Raw genomic sequence first — 22,376 nt, 5'->3', positions numbered from 1 at the left:
GGCTCCAGGCCCATAGCTAGGCTGGGGCAACCAGCCAAAGGGGGCCCCAAAGAGACACAGCTCCTTTGTCCACTGCAATAGAGGTGCCATAAATGCCCTGGAGTGGTGCTGTGATGTCCTTCATGCACCGTGCCGTTTGGACACGGCGCACAAGTCACGTCATCGACACACACTGCATGTAAACTAACATCACTAACTGCCAATGTATAGTAAAACAGATACATAACCATACAAGTATGTTTGAACATTCAAAAATATAGGGGCCCCGAATGTACTTTCTGTCCCAGGGCCCCTAAAGGCCTAGCTACAGGTCTGCTGGGCATTGGTAGCCTCCAACCCTCTCCTCTCATTTGAGCAAAGGGGGCAATACCCCACTGCCACCAACAACCTTCTCTTTCTTTCCATGGCCTACATGGTTAGTGTGGTAAAGTTGGGGGGGGGGGAGTAACGGGATTTATTTTAACTGTATGTTGTGTTTTATCTGATGTTGTGAGCCTCCTTGATTCTACAGGAAAGGCGGCATATAAATCAAACATTATTATTATTATTATTATTATTATCATTATTACAGCCCTTGTAGCGAGGGAACCCCTTAGGGATTAAAGGGTAGCCCCCTCTCTATGGTTGTAGAGGGGGTTAGAGGGCTAGGGAAAATACCCCCTTCCAGTCCCCCTCTCTTTTTTCTGAAAGTTGAGGAAATAAAGTTTCCTGAAGGAAGGGGTCAGAAGAATGCTGAGAAGCAAGGGGAGGCTTTGGAAGGCAGTGAGTAGGATGGAACAAAGGTAAGAGGGTAATTCCCATCTACTCCTATCCCACTCTACTTGTCACTAAGCCTATGGGGACCCTTCTGATTCTATCATTTTATAATAAATAACAATGCTTTATGTTATTATGTCCGTAGCCACGGTCAGCCCTCTGTAGCCATAGATTATGTATCCACAGATTCCACCATCCACAGCTGAATTTTTTTTAAAAAAAAATAATCAAAAAGCAAACCTTTATTTTGCTATTTTATACAAGGGACATCAGGGAATCATCTATCTACAATACTAATCTCTGTGGTCGCATGTTTTAGCCAAAATTAACAAGAATAACAATAAGAAGTGTTGGAAATGCGGAAAGGAAGATGGTACGTATTACCATTGTTGGTGATTATGCAATAAAGCACGAACCTTTTGGTCAGAAATACACATTGCAATGACAGAAATATTGAATATAAATCTTTAAAAAGACCCCAAGCTTTATTTGTTTACCATGATGGATCAAACTGAAGAGGAAAGAAAATATGGAAAACTTATTTTTATATGGTTGTAGCGGCCAGAATTCTTTACGTGGGGGATTGGAAAAATACAACAATACCAACTACGGAACACTGGTTAGTTAAACTTTACGACTATATGAAATTGGACTGTTTGATCTTACTCTTAAAAGGGAAACCAAAGAATGACCTCTCGATAGTGTGGAAACCCTATATAGATTATATGAAGACTAAAAAGGGGAAATTTGCAACTATTCTATTTGATGGCTAATGGTTTATACGATTGAGTAACTTTAGGAACAGAAGCAAGTACTAATAATCTTATCACATGGAAGGAATATGTACACTAGTAGATTAATGAGGTTTATTAGACAATATATTGATGAGAAGACAAGCAAGTTTTGAATGACAGTAGAAAGTAGTATTAGTCTATACAGTTAATAGGGAATGTTAAGGAAGTGATTCATATCAAGGTTGAGAATATAATCTTGCATATAGATGATGTATAGATAGAAAAGAAGAATATATTGTATTTGATAAGATGAATCTTTTGTATTTGTTAAGAAGTGTTGTATGCAAGAAAAATCATAAATGTGTTTTATTTCAAAACTGGAAAAAATACTAATCTCTGTGGTATCAGCAAATCCCTTCTTTCAAAAGGGAAAATGTGCAAAATAGGGATTAGGGAGCTGGTTCACTAATACAAATACCAGACACTGACCCACACTAATGCTGTGGGAAGCAAAAAGGGGGATCCTGTGGGGTGGCCTGTTTGTTTGTTTGCTTCGCACTAGGTAACAGTGGATCAAGCAAGTATACCAGCAAAGTGACTTGTCCATTACAATTTCTACACTTGTGTTTTACTCATAAATCATTATTATTATTATTAACCTTTATTTATAAAGCACTGTAAATTTACACATATCATGCATTTTATATGTTTCTAAGTTTTCAACTTGGGAATGGGTTCCTGACTGTTTTTAAGAAGAGATACACAAAACAGACATCTCTCCTCAAATGGGAAAAGTAACTGACAAGTGCAGAATATTCAGCCCAAGAAACTGCAAAGACAGCAACACCATCTGTAATCGTCCTGTTTTTGGCTCATTCAATGTTGATGGGGCATTTAAACAGCAGAAGACTTAAAACATTTCTTTACTAAGGAAGTGAGCACATAATTGTGTGAATGAAAATTCTTAATTCTCACAGTATGAGTTTGCAAAATGCTTCCCACCCTTTACCTCCTACAGCCTGTTTGATTAAATCTCTTTGCTTTCAAATCAATAAGACTGGGTTGAATGAAGGACATAGTTAACAATGTGAAATGGGGAGGAAAATAGATATATGCATCCTGGTGCCAAAGTGTTACTGGCTTGTGCTCTCACCACGTACATCAATATTCCGATTGGACAGGAATGCCCATTTTAATTAGAGTAACTAAAACTTCATTTCTATGGCCCTCAAAAGGGCATGGATCAGGTCAACCCTTTAAACAATGAAGGAAAGTCCAACCGCAGAGAATGAGATCTGACCTTGAATCCTCTCTCCTTCCAGGAAAGTTCTTATTCACTTATCTTCCAACATCAGGAGGTTACACAGGGAGACAGATGGGGGCACAGTATGGATGGATTGGCATGAGGTTTTAGATCTCTAGAACTGAAAACCGCTCTAGTCTTCAATCAACATTGTGGAGGGATATACGCAAGGGCAACCATAACTAGACAATAAGGGAGGCTTATTAATGCTTTTTTTTTTTGGTTAGGTTGATTTTAATGAAAAAAATAATGTTACATCACTGCACACACAAGCAGGGTAAAACCTCTAATGTTACGTTACATCATCACAGAAGCCTCTGAAGGGTTGCAACTGGCAAGCACTTCTGCTTTGTCATGGCTCTCCTGGTGCTGAACAGAATGGCTACCAAATTTTGGCAATCATCTCCCAGTTTGACAAGAGTTAGAACTTTCCAAAACTTTGCAGAAGTGCCATAAATTTGCTGGAGGGATTGTTGCAGCACTAGAATTTCCAGTCAGTGGAAGAATTCATCCACTGCAGGCAACTGCAAGCATAAATTTTTGAAAGAGACGTTTTTCAAAAATTACATACATTTGCTCTGCAACTCAGCTCTGTCTAGTTTCTAATGCATCTAGTTTTATTTCAGGGGCATGGATATTAGAAAGACTTTTGGCAAAGTGGACAGTGTGGCTGTGAAGAAGCCAAAGCCCAAGTCTTTCATATGATCTGCTAACAGAATAATAGGAGACTAACACATAAGAGGCAAGCGTCCTTCTCCTGTCATTAAATTGTGTTAATTGTACAATTGGGGGGAAGATTATCACACTGCTATGCACCTATCCCATTCTTTTCCCATCCGTAAACAGTAACAGATCCATCATTTGGTATTAACAGAAATTCCTGTTAATACCAAATGACACGTCCATTACTGTTTATGGATGAGAGAAGAATGGGTTAAGTGCGGGGGGGGGGGTGATACTCTTCTTCCCCGATCAAGCAATTAACACAATTTAACAACTGGAGAAGGATGCTTGGCTCCTCCATGTGATAATCTCCATAGAAGTGGCCTCTTAGGCCATTGAGTCACCTCAAACAAACACAAACTATAAACCTGGACCCTCCTCTCAGTGTCAACCCTTTAGATATGTAAAGATTGCAGTCATGTTAACCCTCAGTCTTTCTTCAGGATGAACATGCCCAGATGCTTCAAGCTTCCCTCATATATTTTGTTCTCCATATCTCTTATCATCCTTTTAGCCCTTCTCTGAAATCACACCAACTCTTCTATATCCCTTTTAAAATGAGGCACCCAGAACTGAATGCAGTAGATCTGCTTATGCTTGACTAGCGTAGAATATAGTAGGACGGTATAATCTGCAAACAAGGATTTATTCTACCCCATGATCCAAGCAATTGATAAAAATATTGAAGAGTGTCAGCCCCAAGACAGACCCCCTCAGGCCTTCAGTGAGAAGTGTCGCCATTGATGATGTCTCTCTGAACATGATTTTCCAAACAATTATGGATCTACCTGATTGTGTTTATTACTATTCCATATTTAACCAGCTTGCTAATCAAAATATCAGGGACTTTCTCCAATCCTTTGCTAAGAAACATAACTACAGCATTCTCATCACCTATTAAACTAGTGATCTGATCAAAACAAAAATTAGTTTCACAGGATTTCTTCTTGACAAGCCCATGCTGGCTCCTACAGCTCACTGCATTGTCATCTAAATACTTACAGATATCTTTATAATCTGTTCTAATATTTTACCTGGTATTCATGTCAGGCTGACTGGTCTGTGGTTCTCTGAATCTTCTTCCCCCTCCCCCTTTTGAAGAGAGTCACAATGTTTGCTCTTTTCCAGTCATCTTGCACTTCACCTGTTTTCCACGATTTCTCCAAAATGATGGCAAATGATTCAGACAGTGCATCTGCAAGTTTCTGGGATGCAGTTCATCTTAACTTGCATATTTGAATTAAGTTAATTAGGTGACTCCTATCTCCTTATCAATCTTGGGAGCAAAGCAGATGGCCAGAAAAGAGCGGCCTCTGGCTGCTGCGGCTGTGATCAGGCTGCAACCATGGTGAACGTATGACCCGCTCCCAAAGTGAGCCACCATCGCAGGTCCAAAGCCATGTGCCACAGAAGTCAGATTAAAATGACTCCTTTTTGATCTGGTTCTTTGGACTGGAACAGGATCTCAACCTGGCTTCCGGCCGGTTGGGGGCATGTGTCATGTAAACACCATGCCCCCAAAGCAGCCAGAAGCCGCTTCTTTTGGTCGAGTGGTTTGGGTCAACATTTGCAATTAAGATTCCTTACCAAGATCTCAAGGGCCCTTATCACACAGAGGCTTTTGCAGCTCAGATCTGGGATGACTGTGGGTTCGATGATCTGAATTCACATTATAACGTGAGTGTTTTATCACACCTGGTTGCCCTTCCATTGCCCTTCCGAATCAAGGGGGGGATCGAATCCAAGGCAAGTCACGTGCACGCAGTGGAGTGAGTGAAAATTGTATTACCACACTGGTGCATACCATGCGGATTCAATGTTTCGAATTGGGACCCTTGCGCATGCTCAGTGGGGCTCTGGACGCATCCTGAACTTTTGCACTTCCGGGGTGAAGAAGGGAGCCTGGTTCCACTTTCATGTGAATGCTAGCTTCATGTGAATGACAGCTTCACCTTTCTTCCTCCCTTCTATTTTCCCATCCCTGGCAGCCAAATTCAAACAGGGTCCTCCATGTCAGAGCCCCCATCCATTTCAGCTACATCTACATCTATCCTCCTATCATTCTCCTCATCTATTTCATCTACATCCCTCCTTCCCTTTGTAACAGTCGCCTTCTCTTAGGTTGCATCCACACTCGACAGATAATCTGGTTTAACTCCAGTTTAACTGTCCTGGCTCAGTGCTATGGAATTCTGAGAACCGTAGTGTCCTGAGACATTGAGCCTTCTCTGCCAGAGCGCTTTGGTGCCTCAGCAAACTAATAACTTCTTATTCTTATTCTTATTCTTATTCTTATTATTTTAAAAATTATTATTAATATCATTATTATTATTTTAAAATAATAAATTATTATTATTTTAAAATATATTATTGTTGTTGTTGTTGTTGTAGTTGGTAGGGTCCTTAGCTTGAGGCTGTGGAATTCTGGGAGTTGGAGCCTCCGCCCCAGCCTCCAATGGCCCCCTCTTTTGCTCCCATCTCTCCCTCCAGCCTCCTTTTTCATTCCCTTCACACCTGCCATCTATATGTAAATCTACCCTTCGTTTCATTACCTCCATCCCTTTCCAGTTTCACATGAATACTAGTCTCACGTGAATGCTAGGGAATGTCACCTATCTCTAAATGCCCTCTGCTTCATCCGAATGTATCACCGGCAAATTATTATTATTATTATTATTATTATTATTATTTTGCAGTGAAAGAAATTTTTAATAATAATAATAATAATAATAATAATAATAAATTTCTTTCACTACAAAATAATCAGTGTAGAAACTGCAGTTCTACTTGGAAGTAAATCCTTTGGATCTGAAGCAGGTTGCATCTGCACTGGGAAATAATCCAGTTTGACTCCACTTTAACTGTCCTGGCTCAGTGCTATGGAATTCTGGGAACTGTAGTGTCCTGAGAAATTGAGCCTTCTCTGCCAGAGAGCTCTGGTGCCTCAGCAAACTAAAAACTTATTATTTTCCAGTTTTTCCAAACACACAGGCAGCCTTCCCCAGCGGCATCGGAAACAGCCGCTTTCCCCCTCCTTGCCAGCAAGTCTGCTGTCCGTGTTAAAAGGGGAATACATTCATTCCCCAGTAGCTCTCTGCCCTTTCCCCAGTGACATCGGAAACAACCGCATTTCCCCTCAGCAGCAATGGAAGCGGGGGAGGGGAATACCGGAAGCAAATGGGGCAAAATTGCAGCATGGCATCATGGGAAATGTGGGACCTTGGAGGTTTGGGGTGGGGTGTACCAGGACGAAAGCAAAGTTGCATTCTACACCAGACCAATTCGGAGTCAAATCAAAGTGAGCTTGAATGCGAATTCTGAGAATTCACTTGTTTCCGAATTCATCGAAATGAGGAGTCACTTTGGATTCACTGCAGAAGGAATGCCTATAGAGAGCCCATAGAAAGGAATCGTGTGTGATAACACATCATGTTATCGCATGAATTCGCATCGTTGGACCCGCAGTCACGTCGGATCTGAGCTGCAAAAAGCTGCAAAAAACTCCGTGTGATGAATAAAAATAGGTGCTGAGCAGTTCTACCTTTTTGTTGTAATCTGTTAGCAATTTACCATCTTTACTGAGCAATGGCCCCATCATTTCCTTAGTCATTCTCTTGCTTTGAATGTTTCTGAACCTCCCCCTTTTGTTGCTCCAGCATTATGCTCTAGTTTTAATTCATTTTGAGCTTTTTTTTTTTAAACCCTTCCTCCTTGAGTTTATAGTGCAGCCACACACACTGGCTTTTTCAGATGTTTCCCTTTATTTCTTCAGTGTGATGGTTTGAAGTGTGCTTTTTGCAATTTGTTGTTCACAAACCCTCACCCTGGTTGGCTGTCTTTTTTCTTTAACATTTCTAGCAATGAGATTCCACTCATCATTCCCCCGTATGATTGATAAAATAATATTTCCTGAAATCCAAGGTGTATGTTTGAGTATACAAATAAAATAATAAAATTATTATTATTATTATTATTATTATTATTATTATTTATATCTCACTCCTCTGCAAAATGCAATCAGGGCGGCTTACAAAGATTAAGAAATATACAATCCCAAACTCTCTTCTTTGGCCTGTCTCACAGTTATGAATTCTAGCATTACAGGGTCAGTTTCCTCTAAAGTACTGCCTATTTTGTTTCTAGGGACTGACTTTTCCTTATTGGCTAAGATCAAGTCCAGGATTGTTCATCCCATTACTTTCTTCTACCTTTTAAAACAGAAATTATGTTTACATCAGAAATTTGATGAGAGTCTATTGTTAGCAGAATTCACCTCCTAGCAGGTACCAGGGTAACAGAAGTTCCCCATAACTTCTAATTCTTTTATCTTTGAGAATTCTGAGATTTGTTTCAGAAAGGATAATCAACCACCCCTTCTTGGTTTGATGACTTGTAGTAGATATAAGGATGCAGTTGGTTAGTGATTAAGACGCCAATTCTGATGATTGGGAGATTGGGTGTTCAAAGCCTGAGTGCTACATTATGAGGTGAACCCCTGTCACTAGTCCCAGCTTCTGCCAACCTAGCAGTTTGAAAGCATGCAAATGCAAGTAGATAAATAGGCACCACTTTGGTGGGAAGGTCACAGCATTCGGTGCAGTCATGCTGGCCACAGGACCACTAGAGTCGTCTTTGGACAACACTGGCTCTTTGTCTTAGTAACGGAGATTAGCACCATCACCTATAGTTGGTTACAACTAGACATTCATATCAAGGGACTACCTTTACATTTAGTAGATATTACTTTTATTTATTTCTCCATTTATTTTTACACAAATGCTCTCAATTAGTCCACTATGATCTCATGGACTTCTACACAGTGTAGTTGTGTGCATGAGTGTGTGTGGATATGTATGTGTGAGACAAAGAGAAAAGACAAGAGATACAGACTGCACTTGTCAATGGTTTGATATTGCAATTGGGATGTTTGGGGAAATGTTATTTATTCCCAATGGCCAGCACTATTTGGAAGAAGATTATCTGGTTTACATATAGCAACCAATGAATCACCCTAGTTCCCAGGCATTGAAATAAATAAATAAATAAAACTCATTTGGAAAGGTTCTTAGCAAGTACATGACCGAAAAGGAGATTTAAATAGAGTTGAGACACAGGTCAATTGAGCAGTGAAACATGATCAATTGACATCCTATAATTAGATGTCAGGAAAATATTGTCAGATGTTCCATGAAGTCAAAGCTGCTCTGATGTAAGTAGCAGCAATCTCTTTTCATTGCTTGGTGGTGTCATCCAATAGCTATCAGAGATTGCTGATCACATCCCCATATGGCAATCCATGAAATTTCAACCATTTAAGGGAGGGTCAAGAACTCCATGCAGTTGCCCCACGTGTTGACTTTCTGGATTACAAGGACAGTAGCAGTTTTTTGGCAAGGGACGTTCCAGAGATTATTTCTGATCTTTGTAAATTGGGAGAGAAAAATGACATTGAGATTTTAAAAATTCACATGCATACCATTATTATTATTATTATTATTATTATTATTATTTCTTACCCATGTCTCACCATGGATTGAGGCAGGGAATAACAACAGACTAATATACAACATACAACATCAGTTAAAAACAGACATCAGAAATAGTTTGCAGAACTTCGGATGCCCATGATCCTGGCCTTGTACTCTCAAATGCTATTAGGACAAAGGGGGGGGGGGTATCTAAACTACATGGATAGCCTCTATTTACACCTCAGCATTGCTCATTTTTACAGGCTCCCTCCCCATGGGCCTCATCAGCGCTGCTCATTTTATATCATGTGATTATGCTCCAACAGGCTTTTAGTGATGGTTACAAAACTCCACTGTACTATGGCTTCTGTAATATAACTATAGTTTCTGTAATGTGATATTGTATGTCTTTTATAGTAATAGTCCTCTCATTCTGTGAACATGCCCCCCCTCCATGCAGCACAAATTGTACCATTCAAACACAAGTCAGAGGCCACAGCAGATTTTGAACACCCCACGGTTTACAGAAGTGCAAAATTTCATTGTAGACTATGAGGAAAATAATGCAAAGGGCACAATGAGGAGTGGGACTGCTCAGTGGGCTGATATTGTTGACTGGCACTTCTGGGGTGCAAAAGATAGAAAACTGGGTAGAAGAAATTGTGGGATGGAGTATCCTGGAAAAGGGCACAATTAACCAGGTAGCTGGAATCCTGAAAAGGGTCTGACTAGCTGGTTGGCTCTCTGTCCTGCAAAATTTTGTTCATAGAATCATAGAATCGTAGAGTTGGAAGAGACCACAGGGCCATCCAGTCCAACCCCCTGCCATGCAGGAAATCACAATCAAAGCATCCAAGACAAGTTCTTCTCAACACCTCCAGAGCTATAAACTTCCAGCCAGATTTCCAGTCATATCAACCCCTTTCATCATCCAAAGGGCAGAAAGCAAAAGGCATTGATTATTGGGGGCCTAGAAGATAGGGGCTAAGAGTAGGGTTTCAGTTCCTCAAATCCAGGGTATCTAATTTGCAGATTATATAAATTTATATAATGAGCAAAATAAGCACAGTAATTGTTCTACCCCTTTAATACTACTGTAGTTTCAACTTTGGTGCCATTTATAAAGTAATCTCAGATCTTGGATAGTATAATGGTTAGAATATTGGATCTGGAACAGGTAACCCAAGATCAAATTACTGTTTGGATGTGAAACATGGTAAGGACTATAGCCTTTAAAATGTGGTCAGTTTTAACTTACGGTATTAATAACTTTCTTTGAAAGTGGAAAATGAGGCTAAAAAAGGAGCAGGATAATCTTCACTTTCACACAAAAAAAATTTTTTAACAACAACAGCATAAAACCATCCGAACTGGCTGGAGTTTAAAAATAATAATAATACCACACCTATCTTTCTCTGTGTCTCAAAGACACTAACACACTGTCTGAGCACTGGGTTACTTGACTACTCTAGGTCTTTTACTAACTATGCTTACTTTTGCCACCACCACTTTGCTAGTTCCACCTTGTGCCCATGCACCCCTTTTCTCTTCTCTTTCTTGTCCTCCTTGAGCATTTGACATTCTTAACAGAAGTCTGGCTATATGTCCCACCAGCTAAAGAAGTCAGGCTGGAGAGTTGGGAAGACAGAACTTTTTCTATAACAGCACCCTGACTGTGGAACTTTCTCCTAAGAGATGCTGGACCAGGTCCATCCTGATGTTTAGCAGACAACCAAAACTATACTAACCGGAATGATATTTAGAACTGGTGTTTAAAGCTGGCTGGTAACAATCATTTTTAGTCTCTTTATATTTTTATGTATAATACTGTACATTGCTTTGGGGAACCTGCTGGGCAGAAAAGTGCTTAATAAATATTTTATATAAATGAATAACATTTGTCAATGTGTCAAAAAGGATTTTGTCTGGAGGGATCTCAAATCCAGTTTAATCAGGCTTTTGTACATTTCTGCTTAAAATGCAGATTTCTGCTCAAGGACATGGCAAAGAATGTTGTCTGCCAATTAAAAGCTAAAACCAGTTGCTTGACTAAAGATGGGAACAGGTGTGTTTTCATGATACCACTCATAAAACAGCATATCTCTTTTAAAAAAAAACAGGTTGAGCAAATATTTTTTTAAAAATATATAGTCTGGGAGAATCCCAAGGGGTACTTCATCTACTGACTACATGACATGATACATAGGGCCACTTCATCTGGGATGCCACCCAAGATTGAAATCGCAATTCCACGATGCCCTCCTTGCATCAATTTCAATAGCTGCCAACTCTCTGAAATTGACAACAAAATGCTCCCAGGCAGCAGCATCATATTTCAAATTAAACAGCAACATAATGTACCACTCTTGGTAAGGCAGGCCATATATACTCTGGATGGCAGACTGTTTCAGGAAGCAGCAAAGTGAATAAATTGGCAAAACCTATACACTGGAGCCTTCCTTTATCATGGCTGCAAAAAATGAGAGTAGTGATTCAACACATGAGGGCACTAGAGTGGATAAAAGGTGTACCATGGGATTCATTCAAAAAGAGGGTAAAGAAAACCAACAGTGATGTGTTGTTTTTCTTTGGAATTGCCTGGAGACTTTATAAGGCAGGAAGTGAGCAGAGGCAGAGACCCACAGTTACTCTTCCCTGGGATCTGGCTTCACTTACATCTCCTCCTCATCTGGCATGTATGAAATTAATGCCAATGTCTGTGTGCTTTAGTCTACATTTTTAGTGATGTGTACATGGCCACAGAAGTTCTTACACTGCTCTATTTAATGTGTATTCCTTCAAGTGAGAAAAATATTACGAAGTACTGAATGTTTCCAGTGATTCCTCCTCCCAGGCAAATCAGTACCAGGCACATGTTGCTCCTGCAACTCACCACTTTAAAAAGCAGGACACATGTGTATTGCAACAAGAAAAACCTTCATAACCTGCACAATTGAGGCAAAATCTACACCAAGGATGGCCAACTGGACATAACAAATAATGACCAGATTTTGGGTTGGAATAGCACTGTGTCAACTGTGCCTCCAGGAACAGTGCTGAAGGCATAGCCACCAGCTGTGGAAGTTGTTGGTCCAATAGTAACAGAATTGGTGAGATTTGCTCCCCTGGCACAGAGAACTAAGAGGCAGCTCACAAAAGTCTGATTTCCATCCCTTATGTGCTGCTGTGAAAGCAGTAGGGCATGGTAGAATGTTAGGACCACAATGGCAAGGCCCAAGTCCCACCACATTTGGTTGTCAGAAGACAACACAAACACCACATCCAACCTTTTTAACATGCAAGTAACATCTGAATTAATATCACCTAACTGAAGACTGCATTATGTCAAATCCAGCATGATACCTAGTTCAGAAATCTAGGCTTCGGTGGTTAAAACTCGGAAAACCTGTATTAAGAAACTATAGATCCAGTCCAGTGATGTTCATTGTCAGAACTTACCAGCAAGCATTAAAGTTGCCTAATTAAACTACACACTATTTCAACAACCACAACTCAGCAATGCCATTACCATTGTATAACCCATCACCCCTACTTCCCAACAGTTTATCGCAGGCCAGTTGCCTACACAACTCCTGACACATTAAATGTCTGTAACTAATAGTTTCTACAATGGACTGAAAAGTAAGTGAGACTGTTACTGGAGAAGAACAAAAGGTGTAAGACACTTTTTAAAATAAAAAACCTGGGAAGACAAGCGTAATCAAGAGGTAAATACTTTTAAAAGATATTTTAAGATCAACCGGGAACATATGAGAAATTATTTAAGTTTTGGAAATTACTAACTGAACTAAGAAAAATAGATTGGGCAATAAAGAGTTAGGGCAACAGGAATTTTGTTTACTTGGATCTCAGATAAGGCGAAGGTTGCACAACATGGGGCACATATAACAGGAAATTAATCTGGAGTATTTGACATTTTGGGAATAGATTTCAATAATGATGGCTAGAGAAAAAGAGATTGAGTTGCAGCAAAATCATATGACCAAAGAAAGTAATTACAAGGGGGGGAAATATTTGCAGTTAAAACAAATACTGTAATGATCAAGTTGATGGAGGCCCAATAGTGCAGATAAGTTCAATCTATCACCCTTTCAGCAGTCTGCATTCTTGTCCTGGTGGGACAGTTATAAAATAAACCAATTAGGTATCAGCCCTGGGGGCAGGTAGAAGCTTTTTCTGATCTCCAGAATCCACCCATCTCTATCTGTGGCTTCTGATCCCCTTGGGACACACCACTGAAGGTGACATTTGGGTACCTGTACAGGCTAAGACTGTCATAGCATGCTCCTGCAAATAAGAATCAGGACTGTTGGTTGGGCCATGGCAATAACCGTCATGACTGTTTCAATTATTCAAAGACCTTGATTTGTATTCTATGCCATTGGTTGGATTTATGAATATTGTTATAACTCTATGTCTTTTTCTCACATTTTTTTCTAGATGAACACTGGAGACATTTGAATTGGGAAAGTCTGCAAAGTTATAAATGTAAACTTATGAACACTTCCTTTGTAGAGGTCCCATGCACAAAATTAGTATATTACTGAAATGTCAAGTACAAACTAGGGAAAACACATGCAAAATAACTAGGACAAGGTCACTTTCATTCTCACTCACTTTCTCTGGTCAAGCAAAGGTGGCAAATGCTGGGAAGCAAGATTTGGGAGGAAAGAAATGTATGACAAATATCCTGGAAGCTAGTCTTCAGATATGACAGGGAGTGCCGTATGATCACTAGTGTAGTAGAAACATTAAATACCATGGAATGGGAGAGGGCACTACCTTGCTTTTTTCTTCAGGTCTTGCATAGGTGTCTAATGATCATCGAAATACCAAGTGGCATTGCTGTGAGAAACACATCCAGGCACAGCACCATCACGCCTTCTTTCTAGCAGCTGATGAAAGGCCCTCCATCCATCCTAACTGCCACTGCTCTGGCCTCTGAGGGAGAGAACAGCAGCCAGCATTTTCTGGACTTAATCCCCACCCCATTGCCATTCCGTTTCTTTGTGTTTCATGTTTTCTTAGATTGTAAACCGAAGGGCAGGAAAAATGTCAAATTAGCCATTTGTAAACCACTCTGGAAGCCTTTTTGGCTGAAGGGTGGGATATAAGTGCTCCAAATAAATAAATAAATACAGGGGCTTAGTGATTAAGACGCCAGTTCTGATGATCAGAAAGTTGGCAGTTCAAGACCCGGGTGCTGCATGATGGAGTGAGCTCCTGCCACTAGTCCCAGCTTCTGCCAACCTAGCAGTTGGAAAGCATGCAAATGCAAGTAGATAGATAGGCTCTACTTCTCAGTGGGAAGGTAACAGCGTCTGGTGCAGTCATGCTGGCCACATGGCCACCAGATTAGTCTTCGGACAACGCTGGCTCTTCAGCTTAGTAATGGAGATGAGCACCATCCCCTACAGTCAGCTATAACTAGACATTCATGTCAAGGGAGTACCTTTACCTTTTAACTTTTAAATAAATATGATCACATATACATCCAATGAATGCAGAGAGCCTGATTAAATAGAGCCTACTGGCCCATTCCTATGTTGCATGGTACCAATGGCCAGACCTTCTACACATACATCCAGTGAGCAACATAAAACAGGAATCTGTGCTCTCTTCCTCAAGATTGAGAACCTTGACTTTGCAAGTTTCCCACATATAGCTGTACACGTGCAAGCTCTCCTTTCAAACCATGATGTATACATTAGGAACAGGTTACCCTCAGACTTTATTCACCTTCATTTTAAAACACCTCTTTTATGTGCTTCTGCCTTCCCTCTTCATCATGCATAGAGAATGCCTTCATAACTCCCAGAGTTCTGCTGGATGAACTCTTCAACGGCTGAGAGGTTCTTTGACACCATGATGATTAATGGGGTCACCCAGAACAGACAGTAGGTAACTGTTTACTTCGTACAGATGTCAATCTGTCAGAATCCATCTTACATAACAACAGGTGCTTCTATCAATTGCTAGACAAAGACTCTGTTTTTATTTAGACACATAATCATTCTTCATCCATCCACAGTGCCCTGTCAAATCTTTTCAGGTTGGCAATGAAACATTTTGGAGCAGTACAAATAAGGAGGTTGAGAACAGACTTGGAAAAGATTCATCTGTGTATTATTTTTGAAAACTCATTTGAATATTAAAAACTTAAGTGGAAAATGCTCATACTAATCCAAACTAACTGTCAGAAATAGAATGAGGGTAAGGTGGCCGCTTATTTGTTGCTCAAAAGAGGGCAAATATTTGCATAACATCTACATATACTAGTGCATACCTAGAAAGCTGGAAGAAATTACTGTATTTTAAATTGAAATACAGTACATCTCACTGTAGTGGGAGGAAACTGAAAAGCCGCTCAAAATGAGGCTCATTTGGCTTTAAAAAAGGAAAGGCTGAATACTGAATGCGACATTAATGTGCCTCACATCTATAGCCTCCATGAGATCAAGGAGGAATACATGAGCTTGGGCTAAGTCCAGTATACCCACACATATTATGCTAAGAAGGTAAGGTAGGCCATTATACTCTGACAAATTGCCATAAAGCCACAATGTAAATTTAGAGTTTTCTCAAGAATGGGAAGTTGTATCTTTCTACCTAAAGTCCAAGATACGACATTACACTGGACTGTATTTTCTATGTGTGTTATCTGATCCAAATAAGTTAGGCATTACATTATACACTGGAGAGAGAGGGAGGGAGAGAGAGAATTAGAGTTTGGAAAGGTTTTAGACTACAGATACCTTAATCCCCCCATTCAGCTATGGGAGCTGTAGCCCCAAAAGGACACATGTTTGCTGCTCCAGAGAATACTGTATATACTCAACTATAAGCTGACCTCATGCATAAATTGAGGGTAAGTTTTGGGGCCAAAATTATGGATTTTGATATGACAAGTTGAGGGTAAACCTTAGGGGCATGTGACAAAGGCTCTAAAGGATGAAGCAAGGAAAACAATGCTAAACAACTTACCAAATTCCATCAAGCACAACTGTTTGTGCTCATCCTAAAGGTTGGATGGCTGAGAGAATTGGGGGGGGGGGGTGTCAATGCTTCCAGGACAGATTATGCTCTTGATTTTCGCCAGGGCACATTTCCTTTTTAAATAAGAATTAAAGTACAGTACTTACATTGACCCATGGGTAAGTCAACTCAGGTTTTGGGGTCAATTTTTGAGTAAAATTTCTAAACGTATACATGAGTATATACAGTAAGACTGAGCAATGGATTAAAACTACAGGAAAAGTGACTCCAGCTCAACATTAGGAAGAACGTCTTGACTGTAACAGTTCTTTGACAGTGGAACACACTTCCTCAGAGAGTGGTGGAGTCTCCCTCTTTGGAGGTCTTTAAACAGAGGCTGGATGGCCATCTCTCAGGGTGATTTGATTCTGTGTTCCTGCATGGCAGGGAGTTGGACTGGATGACCCTTGTGGTCTCTGCCAACTCTATGATTCCATGATTCTATCTGACAGATATGGATAAATACAACTGCATGAGTATTTATAGTCTCTTCAGAAAACTGGCTCCGAGAACTACTATCACACCACAATGTGTGTGTGTTTCCTGAGCTATACAGAGAGCTTCTTCAACAGACCATTCTAGTTGAACATGTAAGGAGTTGGGGAAAAAACTGACCCATTTGTCCTCAGTGTATCCTCCTCATTGACTATACCAAGTTATTTCCCCCCTCCCCTGTGTGACATCACTGTTGTAGTTCCCTACCTCAATCCAGGGGGAGAGGCAGATTGTTGTTGTTATGTTTTAAGGTTGACAAATTTGAATCCAGTCATTTGCAAAACAACACAACACAATTTCAACATCTCATAGCCAATATACTAAGAACAGCTTCCTATATTGCTAGACCTTTCCAGTTGTAGCTGTCCATGTGCTACTCGGCCTGTATTTGTTTATTATGATCTAAGATGCCCCTGCCAAAGCACCAGGCTAAACTAGATCCATGTGAGAGACAAACTCAATTGCACTCCTGCTGTTTAACTGCTCAACTTATGTAAAATACTGAAGCAATAAAGCAACAAAAACATACCAAACATCCAATTTCCAATCCAAGTGCCCATCCCATTAGTTCATTTGCAAATCAACCATCTGAAAATTCTCACACCTGGGTGAGCAGGTTGCAAATTTCTTGTCTGATAAATAGAAATGTGAGGGCCGAGAAAATAAAAATTCATTATGTTTAGCAAACTGCAGTGAATTATACTAAAATCCCTACACCACCAATTTCCCTTCTTCCTCCTATGGCAGGAGGCTACAAGCAGAGGTTGAGATATATGTGTTTCCAGGGGAGGGGTAACAGGAGTACACTTAGAGAACTGCCCTAAAGCATGCTCAGGCTAAGATCTTGATAGATGTGGCAAGAGACCAGCTTGGGAGATCAGTCAGAACCCCACTGCTACCCTTAGATATAAGCTAAGCATGTTCAGACTGAGATCTTGATGGATGTGGCAAGAGACCAGCTCGGGGGACGAGCCAAAACTCACTGCTACCCTTAGATATAAGCTTGGAAGGTGTGGTGAGGAGGCGGTGGGCCATGGGGCTTCAAAAGGGAGTGTGTCAAGCAGATGGAGGAGAAAGACATAAAATAGGACCAGAAAGGCAGTGAGAGAGGAAACTTGATAGGTGACCAGAAGGCCAGTGTTGTGGAGCAGGAGTTGGCAGCCTTCACACACAAAAAATAACCTCTAGATTTATCCTACTGTGGGAAGACACTCAGCATTGGCAGGTCAAAGCACTGAGCCCATGTCAAGGACATGTGTAAATAAATGCAGCCGGATTTTAAAGGGGAAAAGATATAAAACATACGTGTTGCTTAGATGCCAACACCATCTAGTGGTCTCTTTGTGCCATAGCTGCTCAATGGAGTGTGTTAGAATCACAGAATTATGGAATCATAGAGTTCGAAGAGACCCCAAGGGCCATCCAGTCCAACCCCATTCTGCCATGCAGGAATTCACAGTCAATGCACCCCTGATAAACAGCCTCTGTTTAAAGACCTCCAAAGAAGGAGACTCGATTACACTCCGAGGGAGTTTGTTCCACTGTCGAACAGCCCTTACTGTCAGGAAGTTTCTCCTAATGTTGAGGTGGAATCTCTTTTCCTGTAGCTTGCATCCATTGTTCTGGGTCCTATTCTCTGGAGCAGCAGAAAACAAGTTTGCTCCATCCTCAATATGAAATCCTTTCAAATATTTTCAAATAATTAAACAAACAAACAAACAAACAGGGCTGTTATAACATCTCTTAACCTTCTCTTCTCCAGGCTGAACATACCCAGCTTCCCAATTCTCTCCCCATGTTACAAAAAGCATTGTGATTTATTTGGATATACAAATGTTAGTAGAGAATAAGCTTGGAATGACTGAAAACTTTTGATTTCCCCCTAAACAGAAAAGCTGTGTGCTCTTCAAGGAGACAGTTCTTGGATGAAGAGGTTTTCATTATTAAATCATTTATGTCACCACTAATAGCATTCCATGAATTTGTGTAAACTATGCCAATTGGTGTTTTCAACACCCCCCTCCCTATGGAAGAACAAGCTATAACAGGGTGTTGCCAGCATTACAGCACAGAACTGTTAACAGTTGCTTTTTGAAAAAGTGCAGACCTTCCAGGAGAAGTGTGGTGATGATGGAAGCAAAGGGCCCAGGTTGATCCTATTTTGATTTCATGGTTCAGGACGTCTAACCCATAAGCACTGCTTCTGAGAAAAAGAGTTTGCTTGGAGTCACCTTAGTACAAATTGATAAGTACAAAAGGGGAATAATGTGCCTGATACCTTGGTTTCTCATCAGAGCCAACATTTTGTGGGATTGAAGGGGTTGCGGTAGTGACTTTCGACAGGCCTTTCATCTCAATGTTAATTCAACTTTCCTCTTCGTTAACTCTTAGGAGTTTATCACATGGAGGCAAAATCTGTGCAGGAACTGGATTTTAAAATCTGCTAAACACTCGCAAATGGGTGGGTTGTTTTTCAGACACACTAGTGGAAAGAGAAATAACGCGAAAATAACCTGAATGGAAAGCTAACAAAAACCACTACTTTCGAAATTTCCTGAAAGTCATAGAATCAGAGAGTTAGAAGAGACCACAAAGGCCATCCAGTCCAACCCCCTATCAAGTAAAAAGGAGCAGGTTTTGTTGGCTTTCTGTTCTGGCACACCTCCTTCTCCTCCTCCGTTCCAGGCCGTGCGGCCACGTGGAGAAGGCGAAGGAGGAGGCGGTGCCCCTCCTGCGCGGCCTGCGCCCCCTTCCCACCTTGCGCGCGGCCGCGCCACCCACCTCCTCCTCCTCCGTTCCTTCCAGGCCACACAGTGAATGAAGGAGGGGGAGAAGGAGGAAAAGGAGGAGGAGGTGGTGGTGAGTGAGTGGCCAGAAGCTTCAAGGTGGTTTTTTTTTTGGGGGGGGGGTCTTTTAATGCTAACAAGTCTCCCTTATTTTGACAATGATAGTGTGATGATAATGATGATGATATGAGTCAGCTTCAGAGACATGCAGGCACTGTTTCAGAAGCCAAGAGAGTGTCACCTTCCAAAGTGCCTTTTCTGTGTGTTTTGGGTTCTTTAATGGTGATATTGATATCAGCAAGCGTCTGAGGCTTGGCCAATGTAAGTTGCTGTGATTTTTACAATCACATGCGCAGTGAAGAAAAACCAAAGTCCCTTGACCAAGTACACACTTCTGAGAAGTACAGTTGAATCCGAGGGCAAACCCACTTCTTGTTAAACCACCTTGACATATTCAGTGTGAAACCTAAAGAGTTTGGTTATGGAATAAGCCTCTGAAATATGCAAGAGATTGCCATGTTAAGTAAAGCCATGTTCAATGCCCAAATGTGCTGTTTGGAATGGGGGGAGGGGGGTTGGTCAGAAAGGGAAGTACATTTCTGCCATCTGTCTAGGAATAATGCCCAAATGTCCTCCATTTTGATCATGCCTAAGAAACATGCATTTATAGTAACATTTAAAAAAAAACATCAATTTTTTTCGCATGTTCTCCATTTTTTTAAAATGTGCCCTCCATTTGAAAATTTTGTGCTACATTTGTCCTACATTTGTCCCGGTTTGGAGGTCCAGACTTATGGCAACCCTAGGTGCGTGGGAACTTTTGAAATAAAGTGACCAATGGTGGCTGGTTTTAGAATATAGAACATGATTGACTTGTATAAATGCTAACAAGCCCTCCCTCCGGTCCATCTACCTTGGTCCAGGCCTCAGAGGGAGAGAAGAATGCTGGACCTGATCCCCTGCCTCCCTCACCATTCCCTTCTCCTTTTGTGTCGTGTCTTTTAGATTGTAAGCCTGAGGGCAGGGAACCGTCTATTATCCCCTCTGTTGTAAACCGCTCGGATTCCCAGTGATTGGGCGGCATATAAATAAATCCTATTATTATTATTATTATTATTATTAACAAAAACCCACCAGTCAAACCTTTATTGGCCAACCAAAATGCACAATATACTTGTTGCAAGCTTTCAAAGCTCCATGGGCTTCTTCACCAGGCAAGAGGTTACAAACCAAACAGGAGGGGGAAAAACAATTGGAGATGTTAGTCAGATGTCTGCATGTTGTTTCAATCAAAACAAAAAATGCTTGTTTGTGAACGGTAAACCCAGGTCCGTCAAAGAGCCGCAGCGCCTGCTATGTTCTGTTTTCCTTTCCCCTTCAATAAACTTGTCCTGTCTGACGAAGTCCAGGAGCCGTGTGACTGTCTAGGGGAGAGCTTACGCAGCAGTGAACCTGAGCAGCTCCTTGGACACCTGTCCCTCCAAAACCTCCTGAACTGAGAACATCTTGACCAGACAAAGCCTTAGCGACTGACTCAGGGTAGCCAGATGTCCTAACCGCAAGAGAGGACAGTTGACCTCAAAATGTAGGACATAAAAGGTAAAGGTATTCCCCGCTGACAAGGCTGTCAAGTCATGTCTGACCATTGGTGACAGTGCTTATATCCGTCATTAAGCCAAAGAGACTTAGGCCTGTTACAGACTGTCCAAATAAAGCTGCTTCGGGTCTCTTTGGAGGTATGCTATTTAAATGATGCATGGGTCCTAAGAGTCCGGAGGTCGCGCCAAAGCCACACTCCATTCCTAAGCACTGGAGCGCAGCTTTTGGTGCAGCTTCCGGATTCTTAGGATGCATGCATCATTTAAACAGCATACCTCCAAAGAGATCCGAAGCAGCTTTATTTTGGCAGTCTGTAACAGGCCTCAGTTGTCAGAGATTTAGTTGTCAGAGACTACTCTGTGTTCATGTGGCCATCATGACCTTCCCACTGAGAAGTGGTACCTGTCTATCTACTGGCATTGGCATGCTTTCGGATTGCTAGGCTGGCAGAAGCTGGGACTAGTAATGGCAGCTCACTCCATCAAGCGGCAGGCGCTTGGGCCTCGGACCGACAACCTTCTGATCTTGCAATGAACAAAGCGAGCGTCTTGACCATTGAGCCTCTGCATCTCGGCAAGGAAAACCTAAGACATTAGAAAAGAAAAGCTAAACGTATTGACATGTGGCTCGTTTCCAGCTCCATTGCCTAAACTGTAGTTTGTTATATGCCCAACCATATTTTTCGGACGAAGTGACCTTCGTGGAAAGGCCTTCTTGTCTTGCAAGGCGCTGGTAGGATCCTGAGAAAGACAAAAGGGGCGGAACTGCCCTTTACTGGCAACGGACTCTTGACGCAATCGACACGGACGCAATTCACTTGTCGTTGTGTAGAAGTCAAGGGGGGATCTTTCAACGTTGGGATCGTGCTTTTTGAAAGGACACTTTGGAATTGGAAAGGACACTTTTGGAAAAGGAGGGCCTCCAGTGCCCTGATGCTGGGGATTATGGGAAGTGTAGTCCACACACACATTATATATATATATATATATACACACACACACACACTTACAAACACTTTATATACACACAAGCCAATTTTATATGTGTGTGTATATATATCTATATCTATATCTACACATATTTTATACACACACATACAATTTTATTCCAAGTTCCGCCTGTAATTCAGCAGCAGAGAACTCAGCCTCTGCCCCAAAACACCTTTTCCTTCTCACTTTCTTTCCCCTCAGAGAGAGAGAGAGAGAGAGAGAGAGAGCGCACTGGGGGCGGAGCCTCCTGCCACTCAGTCGGTCACGTGCTCCCCCTTGGGATTAGCCCGCGAGGGGGCGGGGCCTTGACGCCACTGCCGCGCGGGGGCGGAGCCTGCTCCGTGTCACGTGGTACCCGTCCTCCTTACCCTGTGAGGGAGGCAGGGCTCTTACCGTCGGGCGGAGCTTCCTCCCGGGGTCACGTGATGCCCACACGGATTAATCCGCGGAGGGAGGCGGGGCCTTTG

The sequence above is a fragment of the Sceloporus occidentalis genome, unplaced genomic scaffold (assembly GCF_023333645.1).
Source record: "Sceloporus occidentalis isolate IW3139 unplaced genomic scaffold, rSceOcc1.0.p SCAF_20, whole genome shotgun sequence".
NCBI lineage: Eukaryota > Metazoa > Chordata > Lepidosauria > Squamata > Phrynosomatidae > Sceloporus > Sceloporus occidentalis.
This window is presented reverse-complemented; position numbering follows the sequence as displayed.